The sequence below is a fragment of the Rhagoletis pomonella genome, unplaced genomic scaffold (genome assembly GCF_013731165.1).
Source record: "Rhagoletis pomonella isolate Grant_MI unplaced genomic scaffold, Rhpom_1.0 Rhpom_scaffold_00007, whole genome shotgun sequence".
Taxonomy (NCBI): domain Eukaryota; kingdom Metazoa; phylum Arthropoda; class Insecta; order Diptera; family Tephritidae; genus Rhagoletis; species Rhagoletis pomonella.
The window spans coordinates 17689606-17701757 of record NW_023458561.1 but is presented as its reverse complement, the minus strand read 5'-3'; the positions used below and the strand labels follow the sequence as shown (position 1 = coordinate 17701757).

Genomic DNA, 12152 nt, shown 5'->3' with positions numbered 1-12152 from the left:
CAATTGTTTTGCGCCACAGATATTCTATAATTTTATCCGCAAAATTATGAGGATTATTGTAGTTGTCTCTATTGAAAAATCTTTTAATCACACGCCATTGTAACTCGATCCCTTGCGTGTGCGTGCCGTCGTCTGCCACAAAGGGGTTATCCGGATCGCTATGGTTTACTTTTCTGTGCTCATACCCGTGGTCCGCTAGGCAATCGTACGCCTTCCAAAAATCGGTACATATAATTGTACCCTCGGCCACATGTTTTGAAGGACATTTTCTGGGCAGACTTCCAGCCTCAGATCGTCGCTGCCATCCTCAACCATCCCTAAGACCCAATGGCCTTCCGCTCTCCTGCCTAAAACAAAATATAAATTAAAGAATATGTTTTTTTAAATAAATTTTTGGTACCTTTGTGATATTTTCGCTTCCCGAACTTGCTCTCGTCGATCTGAACAATTTTACCGGGGCCCCCAATTTTGCCTAACACCTTCTGCTGATCGACTTGATACAAAACAACTGCCTCACGATAGCAGTTGTACCATTCGCAGATGGTGGCGCTAGACAAAACGGTTCCCTCGGTAATGCTTTCTTTTCGGACTTCAGCCTGGTTCCAGTGCGAAGCGTAGGTAGAAAATGTCTGGTAGTGGAAGCTTGGCATTTTCAAATCACGTCACGCTAGAAACGCCCGATCTTGAACGGCAGCTTCCTTTGCGGCATCGAAAGCTGCCGACCGTGTTGTTACCCAATGGTGAAACCGTCATTGGGATTTTATGCGTACGGCATAATCTCGTGGTCAACATTAGACCCTGTGCCTCTGCGAAAGCGGTGCATTTTTCGCGCGTATCAAATGTCTTTGATACCTTTAGAACGCTCCACATTCCTCGTACTTCAGCGACGCACAACACAGTCGCATTTCGTGGATGACCACCACGGCTAGTGGAGGGCGTATCGAAATCTTTAAATTATACGATAAATATTTAGTAGATGTATAAATATAAGCCGCTGTGGTGTAGTGGTAAGCAGTGCGCGCTTCCAATCCGCAGCACCTGGGTTCAAACCCTGGTCAAAGCAACATCGCAAAAATATAAAAAAAAGGTTTTTTCTTAACAGCGGTCGTCCCTCGGCAGGCAATGGCAAACCTCCGAGTGTATTTCTGCCATGAAAAACAGCTTCTCATAAAAATACTATCGCCGTTCGGAGTCGGCGTAAAACTGTAGGTCCCTCCGTTTTGTGTGACAACATCAAGGCGCACCCCAGAAATCGGAGGAGAAGCTCGGCCAAACACTAACATATGTGTAGGCGCCAATCTATTATTATTATTATTATAAATATAAGCACTCAAAACTTTAAAAACATACCTGCTTGATCGTCAGTCATTTTAGTTTAAATAAATAATAATATATAAAACCCAGAGCTCACAAACAACGCAGAAATAACGGTTGGAAAAGAATATAATACCAAAGCAGAGAAAGAAACGTTACTTTGAATAAAACTAACAGTACAATCCACAGTGGTACCCATTGAAAGGGGTAACAAATCTCTGTGGAACAAAAACATAACATAAATAATAAGTTTTACTTGCGTCCACAGTATTTTTGCGTAGAATTCCTTTCTGCGTAGGCGGCCTTCGGCGGTTACGCGGTTACCAATCTAAAGCCCACCCACACACCGCCAGCAAATCGGAGGAGAAGCTGGACCAATCATTTTAAACTTTGCACAGATTGCTTTGCAGACACAGTAGGCGTACTAATCTAAATAGGAATACAAGTATTTTGTGTCCAATTTGCCGTCAAATTATTCGACGATTGAACGTATAGCTACGATTTGATATCATCAAGAACACTAAGGCTGACATCAGCGCCATCTAAGAAATGCGATGAATGGCCAAAGCAAAAAACACATTTGGCGTTACGACATCTACTAAAGCTGCCATGTAAAGGAGCACAAGTTCGATGTTATTTTGTGGTGGGAGTTAGAAGTCGCGAAGTACTATCGCTCAACTCAGTGGACGAGCGTCTCGCTACAACCCGCATCAAATTTTGCGCAAATACCCTACCGCACAAACGATCCCCGGTCACGACAACAAGGGAAGGGATGTTTGAATTCACTGCGAAATGTCTGACAACGGGATTAGACTGATCGACTACACCGGGGTCCAAAACATGGTATTATGCATTTTCGTCACTAAACTCTACCCTCAGAGCACTCTTAAACAAACCGACTGTTTAAGTATGTACATTAGGTTGGCTCTTAAAAAGAAATTTTAAGTCTGAACCCCTCAGTCGCTAATACAACGGTCAATGATATCACATATAAATTTTATTCCCGATTGGAGACGGTTAAGGCGTGTCGCACAGGGGTCAAAGTTCAGATTCCTCTATGGAGACTCAAAAAATTTAAATACATTTTTTTTTCATCTAATACCCAAAATCGATACTACTGTAGGCGCAGATATCACGTACAAATTTTGGTCCCGATTGGAGTCGGTTAAAGCGTGTTGCAAGTTGTCAAATACTATGTATAGGAAAAATACACTAACACTACAAAGCAAACTTTATCGGAACCATTTTTAGTTTAGTGTTTTTATTGCAAAATAAATGAATATAAAATTAGGGTTACATTTTTTATGAAGTCCTACATCGGACAGAGTAGGCAATTGAGAATTAAAGTCCTCTCTCTTCGTACAAAAATTACACTCTATAATATATATAATTAATTTCCATTTTTTAATTTTTAATTTTTTGAGCCCCCATTCAGGAATCTGAACTTTGACCCCCGTGCGACCCGTTTTAATCAACTCCAATGGGTCCAAAATTTATATGTGATATCCTCGACGTTAGTAGTATCGATTGTATTAGATGAAACAAAATATTAACTTAAATTATTAGATGAAAAAAAATATTAACTTAAATTTTTTGAGTCTGCATAGAGGAATCTGAATTTTGACCCCTGTGCGACATGCCTTAACCGACTCCAATCGGGACCAAAATTTATATGTAATATCCCGACGTTAGTAGTATCGAGTTTGGGTATTAGATAAAAATTTATTAACTTAAATTTTTTGAGTCTCCATAGAGGAATCTGAACTTTGACTCCTGTGCGATACGCCTTACCCTACTTAAATCGGGACCAAAATTTATATGTGACATCTTCGATGTTAGTAGTATCGATTTTGGGTATTAGATGGAAAAAATATTAATTTAAATTTTTTGAGTCTCCATAGAGGGATCTGAACTTTGACCCCTTTGCGACACGCCTAAACCGTCTCCGATCCGGTCCAACATTTTTGTGTGATATCTTTGACTATATTAGCATCGATGTGGGGGTTCACCTTTAGGAAATCTGTTGTAATAATGTACTTAATACATTTAAGGACCACCCTTATGTACGTGTACCGCTCCTTACGTACCGCCGCACAATGGTCGGGGAAGCCATGTTTTACGCGAAAAATTAGAAGAGCCGTTACGATTATAATAAAACTGCGGTATCGTAGTATTGTTGTAATGCTAAATCCGAATATGCCATACAGTTAATAGTTTGACAGTTGACAGCTGTCAAATCAACTGGCAATTTCTCTAAAATTAAGAAATTTTTTTTTAAATACCTCTGATAACGTTTTTTGACTTGCTGATAACGAAGTTTATGTCAACTTAAAACCTTGACAGTTGACAGATGTCAAATGGACTGTGAATTTTTCCAAAAATAAGAAAATCTGATTGCTTTTTTTAGACATGCTGATCACGAATTTTATGTCAAATTAAAACTTTGAGAGTTGACGGCTGTCAAATAATCTAATAGGTTTTCTAAAAATAAGCAAATGTTTTCTAACATACTACTGATAACATACTACTGATAAGACACGCTAGTCACGAATTTACATCAAATTAAAACCCTAATGTATACAACTGTCGAAGGGATTGTCAATTTCTCTAGAAATAAGTAAAATTTCCCAAGAATTAGACATATTAAGTATGATACTTCTATTGAAGTCTGATGAGGAGATTTGGTGATCTCTGAAATAGCTGCTATAACTTCTACCCAGGGTCTGAAAATGCTGTAATTTTTTAGTTCAATTTGCTTTTGCTCTGCTTTGACTTCGGGATTTATGATATCGAAACCAAGAAACAGCAATTCAGAAAAAAAGGAAATGCTTTGGCTGCAATTTTGCTGTGAAATTTCGGAAGCCATCGGACAGTGAAAAAGTGTTTTGTGGAAGCACAACGACAGAGAAGCAATACAAAGCAATAGAAATTTGGCTATAACTTAGCTGCGATGCATCAAATTAGCAGTAATAGAAGATGTTATATGTATGCATGCACAAATACACTACCCTGTAGTTCTACTGGTGGCAAAAGACGATCATAATCTAAAGATTCCATATATAACTGATAGTACGGTAACTCGCTGGCGAAAGATCATGCCATGTTACATTCGTTAGGCAAAGGAAATGGTATCGCAAATTTGTAGCTAGTACTCACTCCTGGCGAGTCAGCTAAATCATATACATTTTGTTTATGTATATATGTAGATAATACACCATGCTGTAAAACTTCATGTGCACAGTACAGTCAAGCAGATCACAGCACAGCAAAAGCACAGCACAATCACAGTAAATCGAAAGCAAAAAATTTTTTTCAATAAACTGCCGAAAAAAGAATACAATTTTCAAAATCACAGCAAAAGTGAAGCCGTTCGAATGAAAATCGAATATTTCAAAGCGAAGCAAAAGCAAAAATATGGTGTCTGCTGCTGTGCTGACAGTTTTTCAAACCCTGCTTCTACCGATTAGACCTTGTTGCTTTTTCCATTTTTCCTAATAAACAAAATCGTGGTACAAAGCTCAATAAAAATATTAAAATTAAATGTGAATAAGCCACATAACACTGCCTAAAGGTATTATATTTTAAGGCTCACTGATCTTCAGTTCTGTATCACATTCAAACTTTTTCGGTTGACAACGGTCAAATCAACTGTCATTTTCAGTTGAGTAACACAATATGTTTGTTTAGCAAAATTTGATTTATTATATACGAGGGAACATATCTAAAATGAATTTATGATCAAATTATGAAATAATAACAGTAACAATATTTATAAATTAGCGACAGTTGGGACCGTCGGCTAAATGTTCAACTCAAACTATTCCATCTAGGCCGCAAACATTTCTTTTAACATAGCTTTATTTTATACGTCAGCTCCGAAACTTCAGTTTTCTCATTTTTAAATAAAGTTAATCAGGTTAGAATTTTTGTAAATTTCGGACGCCATATTGGATTTTGCATTTTGAATTTTCAAAAAGTAGTTTGAATTTTGTAATGAGCGAACTTTAGAACCTGAAAATACCATATTTCATGAAAATTCAGTAATTTTTTTAAATTATTGGACACCATATTGGATTTTTGAAAATTGACTTCAGCTGTGTTAAGGCAGATCTAATGATATGATGCTAAATATCGAACAAATTACATTAATCTTAAATATTTTAATACACTTTATTTTATTTATAATAACTGCTAAAGTTGGTCTGGTGAAACAAAAATGGCCGCCACCCTTCTTGGCGCTTTTCTTTTCCTAGATCCTTGAAGGGTCCTTTGCATTTGTTTTTGGTAAAGGAATGAAGACCCTACTCAGCTTCACCTATTAGTTGCACCTTTCTGAAGAAAATATTTCTTGAAAAATAAGCCGTTGATAATTTGGCAAAAAATGTTTATTATGTAATATTTTATATGATATCATAATTTTCCATGTCTAAGAAGTAACATCAAACCAGCATTTACTGTTATAATTGAAAGCTTCCATAAAAAGATTTTTCAAAAAAAGCTATCAACTCATAGCTGTTAGAACGAACGAATTCGTTGAATTAAGCGGATTCACCGGCTTGCTCTGCAGATATTATTGAATATACATTCAGAAAAAACATTCCTTGATGCTAGAAAAAAAGTATATTATTCTAAGGAAATATTACCTTGAAATGGCTCCAATGAGATGGCTACCTTAATATAAGTAAACGTTGTGACTCAGTTTAAGGAAAACACAATTCCTTAGTTTTTAGGAAAAAAATTACGCCTTTTCATCACCCGTGAAAGGAATAAGTGTGTCATTTTGCTACTGGCGCTCAAACAGTGGCAATGGCCGACAGAGCAAAGCTCTGGAGTCCTAATCGAGAGATGCAAGGTTCGAGTTCCAGAGCAGGATTTTTTTTTAATATTTTTATTTTATTTTTAATTGTACTTTTTTAAATTGTATTTAAAAAAATTTATCTTATTTATTTTTTTTTTTTTAAGGTATTTGAGTATTTAGGTTTCCATATATGAAATTAATTTTACAATTTGTAATTTATATTTAAATTGAAATAATTGACCCACCTTACCCTAACCACCGGACTCGAACCTGCCATCTCAGAACCAGAAGCAGTAGCCTTAACCCGACGCCACAGCCGACATTTTCCAGGAAAGCAAATAACTTTGTCTTAACAGCACTGACAAAACTCAAAAGGTTTAAGGAAATGCTTTTTTCTGAGTGTACTAATCAGTTTTGAGCTCGTTGGACATTTCTGAATAAGAATAGTTTTATTCCGGTTAATTTATCACAGTTTTAAAATATGCCTTTTTCGCGTAAAACATGGTAGAAGCCACTGTGCGCCGCAAAATGGGACTACAGAGCCAAGATTAGTAAAAACGGATTAGCGAATTCTAAAAAAGCAATTACACAGATTCATGGCAAAAATGTCCAAGTAACCCAAACCAAAAAGAATTTTTGATAAAAATGCATACCTGCAGTCAGGGGAAGTAGATACAATAAAAAAAAAATACATTTGTAAAACAGATTTGATTTTGTCGCAAGTTATTTAAATTAATGTTTCTACTTGAGCGGATATATAATAAGCCAATCTGATTGGTGACCAATTTTTTAATATATCTGTGGTCACGCATTGTTTTAAATTTTTACGTAAGTATATATTCAAATTTATAAGACAGTTTCACTTGATGTTCTACATAATTTTGTGAGTACAAAATTTTCCGAGTGCTTACTTTAAAAGGGATATTTAAAAAGGATCTAGGAAGCGAGCTAATTTATAATAAGGTCAAGTAACATTAAATATGCGTGTCATGTATAAAATAGTTCCAGCAGCGAGGATTCGCGAGTTCAGTTATTATTCCTGTAAAATTTATTAAATTTTTATTTTAGAGCTTTAGGGGAAGTCTCTGATATGTACATAAAATAAATAATATGCCATATAAAATGAAAGTGCAAGAGGGTGTAGATATTAATTACTCACTAATATATTAATCAGATTCAGCCAAAAGTGAACGTGTCTCTGGTTGGGGTCCGTTTTCGATGGGAAAAGTCCTGATTGCCTTAGCACAGCTTTTGTTGTATAAAATGTAGTTGGCAATGAAAGTTTCAGTGCAAATACATATCATGTATATAATTTAGTGTACAGGTATTGCAAATCTTTTCGTTTTCTCATTTTTAAAAGGAAGAAATAGAAACTTCTTTAGAAATAAAATAAATGTGTCTGTTAATTTTCCCCAAAAATCATAAAATTTGGTACGTGGAGCCAACAAATTTTTGGAAGGAGGTGGATCTCATAGTAAGAAACTCTTCATTACTCTTCTTTCAAATTATAAAATTTTGGCATAAACGAGCAGTGTACAAAAAAATTTCATAAAAACTTATTTGCGCCCATTTTTCAAGACGATAATGCATGCCGATTTTCATGGGCGTAGCCAGGTAGGGGCAGGGGGTGCTACAGTTTATTGTTTGGATACGCTTTGGAAAATTTTTCTAAGAACAGTCTTGTGGAATAATTTGGTCCTGGAAAGCCCTTGTAAATAGGAGACTTTTTTGGGTTAAGGGGTTCCACAAAATTATCCGTCGTACAAATTAATATCAAAATCGTGCTTGGCGATTTCAATGCCACGGTGGGCAAAGAAGGGATCTTTGGAACCACCGTCGGAAAATTCAGCCTCCACGACGAAATGTTCGACAACAGACTGAGGCTGATCGACTTCGCCGGGGCCCGAAACATGACAGTATGCAGTACTTGGTTCAAGCATAAACAAGATTTGGATCGAAAAACGAGAAGCCAAATCGATCATGTTGAGATAGACGGAAGGCATGCTTCCAGTGTTTTAGACGTACGAACACTCCGAAGCCCAAACATCGACTCGGATCACTATCTTGTTGCAGCCAAAATACACACCCGCCTCTGTGCAGCAAAAAATGTGCGCCCAAATATGCAAGGAAAGTTTACGTCGAAAAGCTGCACTCACAACAGACAGCCAATGCATTCGCTACTCGCTCTCACACCTGCTCTCAGAGAGCAGTCTGCAACAAACCGACATATGCGAGCATTGAAACCACATCTCCCGCTCATTAAGTACCGCCGCCGAGCTTGAAAAACAACTGGTACGTTGAGGAGTGTCAGGAAGCTGCAGAGAAAAAAGATGCCGCCTACAGGGCCACGCTGCGGGCGCAGCGCGATATGTGGGACGTATTTGCCGCAATAATAGCCCAGTTATTTACTTACGTTTGCTTAGCAAATCGCTTTAAGCACACTTTAATTTTATAATCTTTTCATCTGTTCTGTTTTATGCTTTTGTATGTGAACAAAAATTCGATCAGCTGTGCTAACCACTTGCAAGGTTTTGCTAATTTTGCGTTCGCGTACTTTTTTGGATATTTTCAAAATTGAGAGATAATCAATCGTTCATTACTCTCTTGCAAGTTTATGCTGGATATTTTTACTGGAGATGTATTCGAGCGGACTAATTGTCCACCTGGTACAGTTTGCTACCTCAGTTTACCTCAAACCGCATTTCACAAGCTTTACAGAAAAGTTTCCGACGGAAAGCTTTCAGACGGAAATTGAAAACTGCCTTATCGACAGCATTATTCGATTGCTTTGCTTCCTTCATTAACGAGCGTAAAGACGGCCCTGATTCCCTCCGGCTGAGCTTCACGCTTACTATTGACTTGATCGAACCCTCAACTGAATGGATGCGCCTTGTTGGCTATAAGAATGGTGGTTGAGTAAAAACTGCGCTCAGTTGAGTTTCGCAGCCGGATCTAGTAGTACGCAGTTAACGGTATAATGTTAAAGTGTTAGGTGATGATGAAAAATTAGTACACGCGAATTGTAATAAAAGTAATTAATAACTGTAAAAATAAGTATATATGTGCATATGCATATACATATTTGTTATAAAGTAATATCTATGGCACGTCACTACTTAAACCAATTAAGTTAAATTACATATTAAATAAAATTAGCAAAAAATTTTAATATTTGAAGTAAAACCATAAATAACTATAAATAGCAGTAAATCGTTAAAGTGTTTTTCTTGGTCCACTTTACACTTAATCATTGACATCAATAAGAAAATGAAAAAGAATATAATTTATTTAAAAAGAAGAAAATACATAAAAGCAAAAAATTAAAAAAATTACTCGAAACCAAACTCGACATATTTTGTGCTTGTCCATACCTCATTTGTATTATACTTTTGTTCGTTCATACATATGTACATACATGCATTTATTTATACATACTGTATCGAAAAATAATTGTGATTTTCAGTTTAAAGCGGTTTCAACCAGTTCCGCACTTACCGCGTGTGTTTAATTTTTCCTTTAACTTTGTTACTGGCGTACTTCAAAACAGCAATACCACCGGCGCTGCAAAAGAATACAAGCCATTTGTGAATTGAGGAGCTGAGGTTATTTGTTAGGTAGCGAAGCAAAGCATCAGCACTAGAAGGTGAGTCGGCGATTAATGATTGGTATTATGTGGTTAGCAATTAAAGTTATATACTTTAATAAGCGCAGCGAATGTTTTCAGGTGTTAAGAACAGATCTACACACTTGCATGCATACTTATTTGCATAACATCAATAATGAAATTGTAAAAATAATCTAAGGGGATGTACATACCTATATATGTCTCTGTGTTACTTAGTAAGATACCTTCGGTGCATTAAGTGGTATACTTATACAGATATGCCTTTAAGCAGAGATCACATGATTTGTACATTTTGGCAGTTACAGAGTGGTGTTGTTTGGAAATTCTTGTATTGATGTGAACTCAAATTTCTAAACAACACCACTCTGTGATTGCCAAAATGTACAAATCGTGTGATCCCTGCTTAAGGCTTGTTTTCACTAAGTTAAATTCAATGACCTCTGCCGTCAAATAAGTGAAAACCCTTTGTCAAAAGGGACCAAAAATCGGTATATCGATTGGTTTTGATCAGAAATGTCTTCAGGCGTGCACATGCGTTGCTAAATCCGATATCTGTCCGTTTTTGGCAAATAATTTCATCGGTAGAGGTATATACAACGCGGATCCCGCTGGTAATAGCAGAGGAAGCAGGAGGCCCCCACTCATATGGAAAGACCAAGGCACAGAAAAAAACGACTGGCGTGCTTTGTTGAACTCGGCCAAAACCGCTTAGGCGGTTACAAGAAGAAGGAGTGCAAGTTGTGTTAAAATATGTCAACAAATTTTGTCGTTAAACTATGACATATTGAAAACCAGCACTTAGAGCAATTTCGCGCGCATATAATGAATATTAATCTAAACGCTTATATGTGTCGTTATTTTGCAAATCTCGTAAATAAACCGGTTTTCCATACAAAATTAAATAAGTTTACTAGGTTTGCGTGGCTGCGAGGCATTTACGTGTTTAGGTGAATACCCCTATTAACGTACTAGTTGATTTGCGCATTAACAAATTAATGTAGAGGTTTCTTTGTAGACCGGCATTGACCAAGGCTATATGTGTTGGTTCAATTTCCATTTGCAAAATGTTTATGCGCTTGAGCAAAACTGTAACCTTAGGATTTATGTATACATACATATATGTTTGTGTGTACATATGTATGTATGTACCTTTATTATTAGTCTGTTTGTTAGCCCGATAATTATTGACAATAATTTCAAATTATCAAGATTTGGTAATTGAGAGAAAAAAGAGACAGCTTACTTGTTAAAGAATATACAAATTCTTGTCTGAAAATCTGTCAGCAGAAAAAGCAGCTGCTCAAAGTCTACAATTTATGAAAGTAATGAAATTTATGTTGCTGATTTTAAGTTTAAACTAAATTATTTTAATTCCAAATTTTTGGGAAGAAAATACTTATTTTTTACGTTTGCTTAGCTTTAGACAGACTATTTATTTACCTACCGTTAACTTAATTTAGAAATGCCCTAACTTATTTACTTTCGAAATTCAGCTTTGAACAAAGTTCACTTGAGTCCTAATAGAATTTTAAAACAACTAGTACATCCATAAATTAAGCTGAGTGCTAATTAAAACACAGGAGTTTCAACAAATCCAAACTTAAGAACTTTAGTTTTTATTAAGTTTTGTAAATACTCTGTAAAGACATAAACATTTTAGATCGGACCTTTCTTTAATAAGGTAACGATTTTCATATATTCTGTTTTATGCTTTTGTATATAAACAATCAGCAAAAATCAATTTAGCGTTCGCGTACTTGTTTTGACATTTCACAATTTCAGGGAGATATTAAATTAAATCATGACTTTCTTTATGATATAGTGGGATGTTAGGTCAAAACCCGTGCTGCACGGTCTAGGCAAAGATAACAAACACTGCGGGTAATATGGAGTAAAATAAAAAGTCTATATACAAAAAATTTTGGTTTTCGGGCACCCTTGAAACGCTCGCAGACCCCTAAAATCTAATGGTCTTATTCATAAACAAATAGCTTTAAAGAGCTTTATATATAGTGACGTTATCATAAAAATTTTCGATTTATAAAGCAGTTAAAGTGTTCTTTATTTTTTATGAATTTCAGTGTATACTTTTTAACTTTGGTCCGGAAACTGTCAGGCCTATTTCCAGAATATTCTTCTATTTTATAAAAACTTAACAATTTTTGTTAACGAAGGGATCAATTTAACGAAGGTGACAATTTTACTTTTTTTGAATCAAGTCATGGAAAGGATATTACACTGAAATTCACAATAAAACTGACGTCTTGTTATCGTTAGTCCGGAACCTGCAACGCCCATTTCTAGGGGCGTGTAGGCTTACAAAAGACTCTTGGGTTTCAGTAGAATGTAGAGCCATGTCACACAGTCCATGCCACAAACGATCTAATTCGCGTCAATTTCGGTAATCGTGTTATC

The 12152-nt window shown here is 36.0% G+C and overlaps 1 protein-coding gene across 6 annotated transcripts in view; it reads left to right on the top strand.

Annotated features, from left to right (window-relative positions):
- Window positions 1–9030: 9030 nt before the first annotated feature.
- The window catches only part of LOC118742389 (sodium-dependent nutrient amino acid transporter 1), a 59172-nt gene continuing 56050 nt past the window's right edge, over window positions 9031–12152 (top strand). For 2 of the 6 annotated variants that reach the window (XM_036474436.1, XM_036474430.1), the window contains exons 1-2: window positions 9031–9143; window positions 9576–9755. The gene's annotated coding sequence lies outside the window, so the exon portion shown is untranslated. The remainder of the gene's footprint in view (window positions 9144–9575; window positions 9756–12152) is intronic. The other 4 variants (XM_036474437.1, XM_036474434.1, XM_036474432.1 and 1 more) reach the window with 3 other exon arrangements.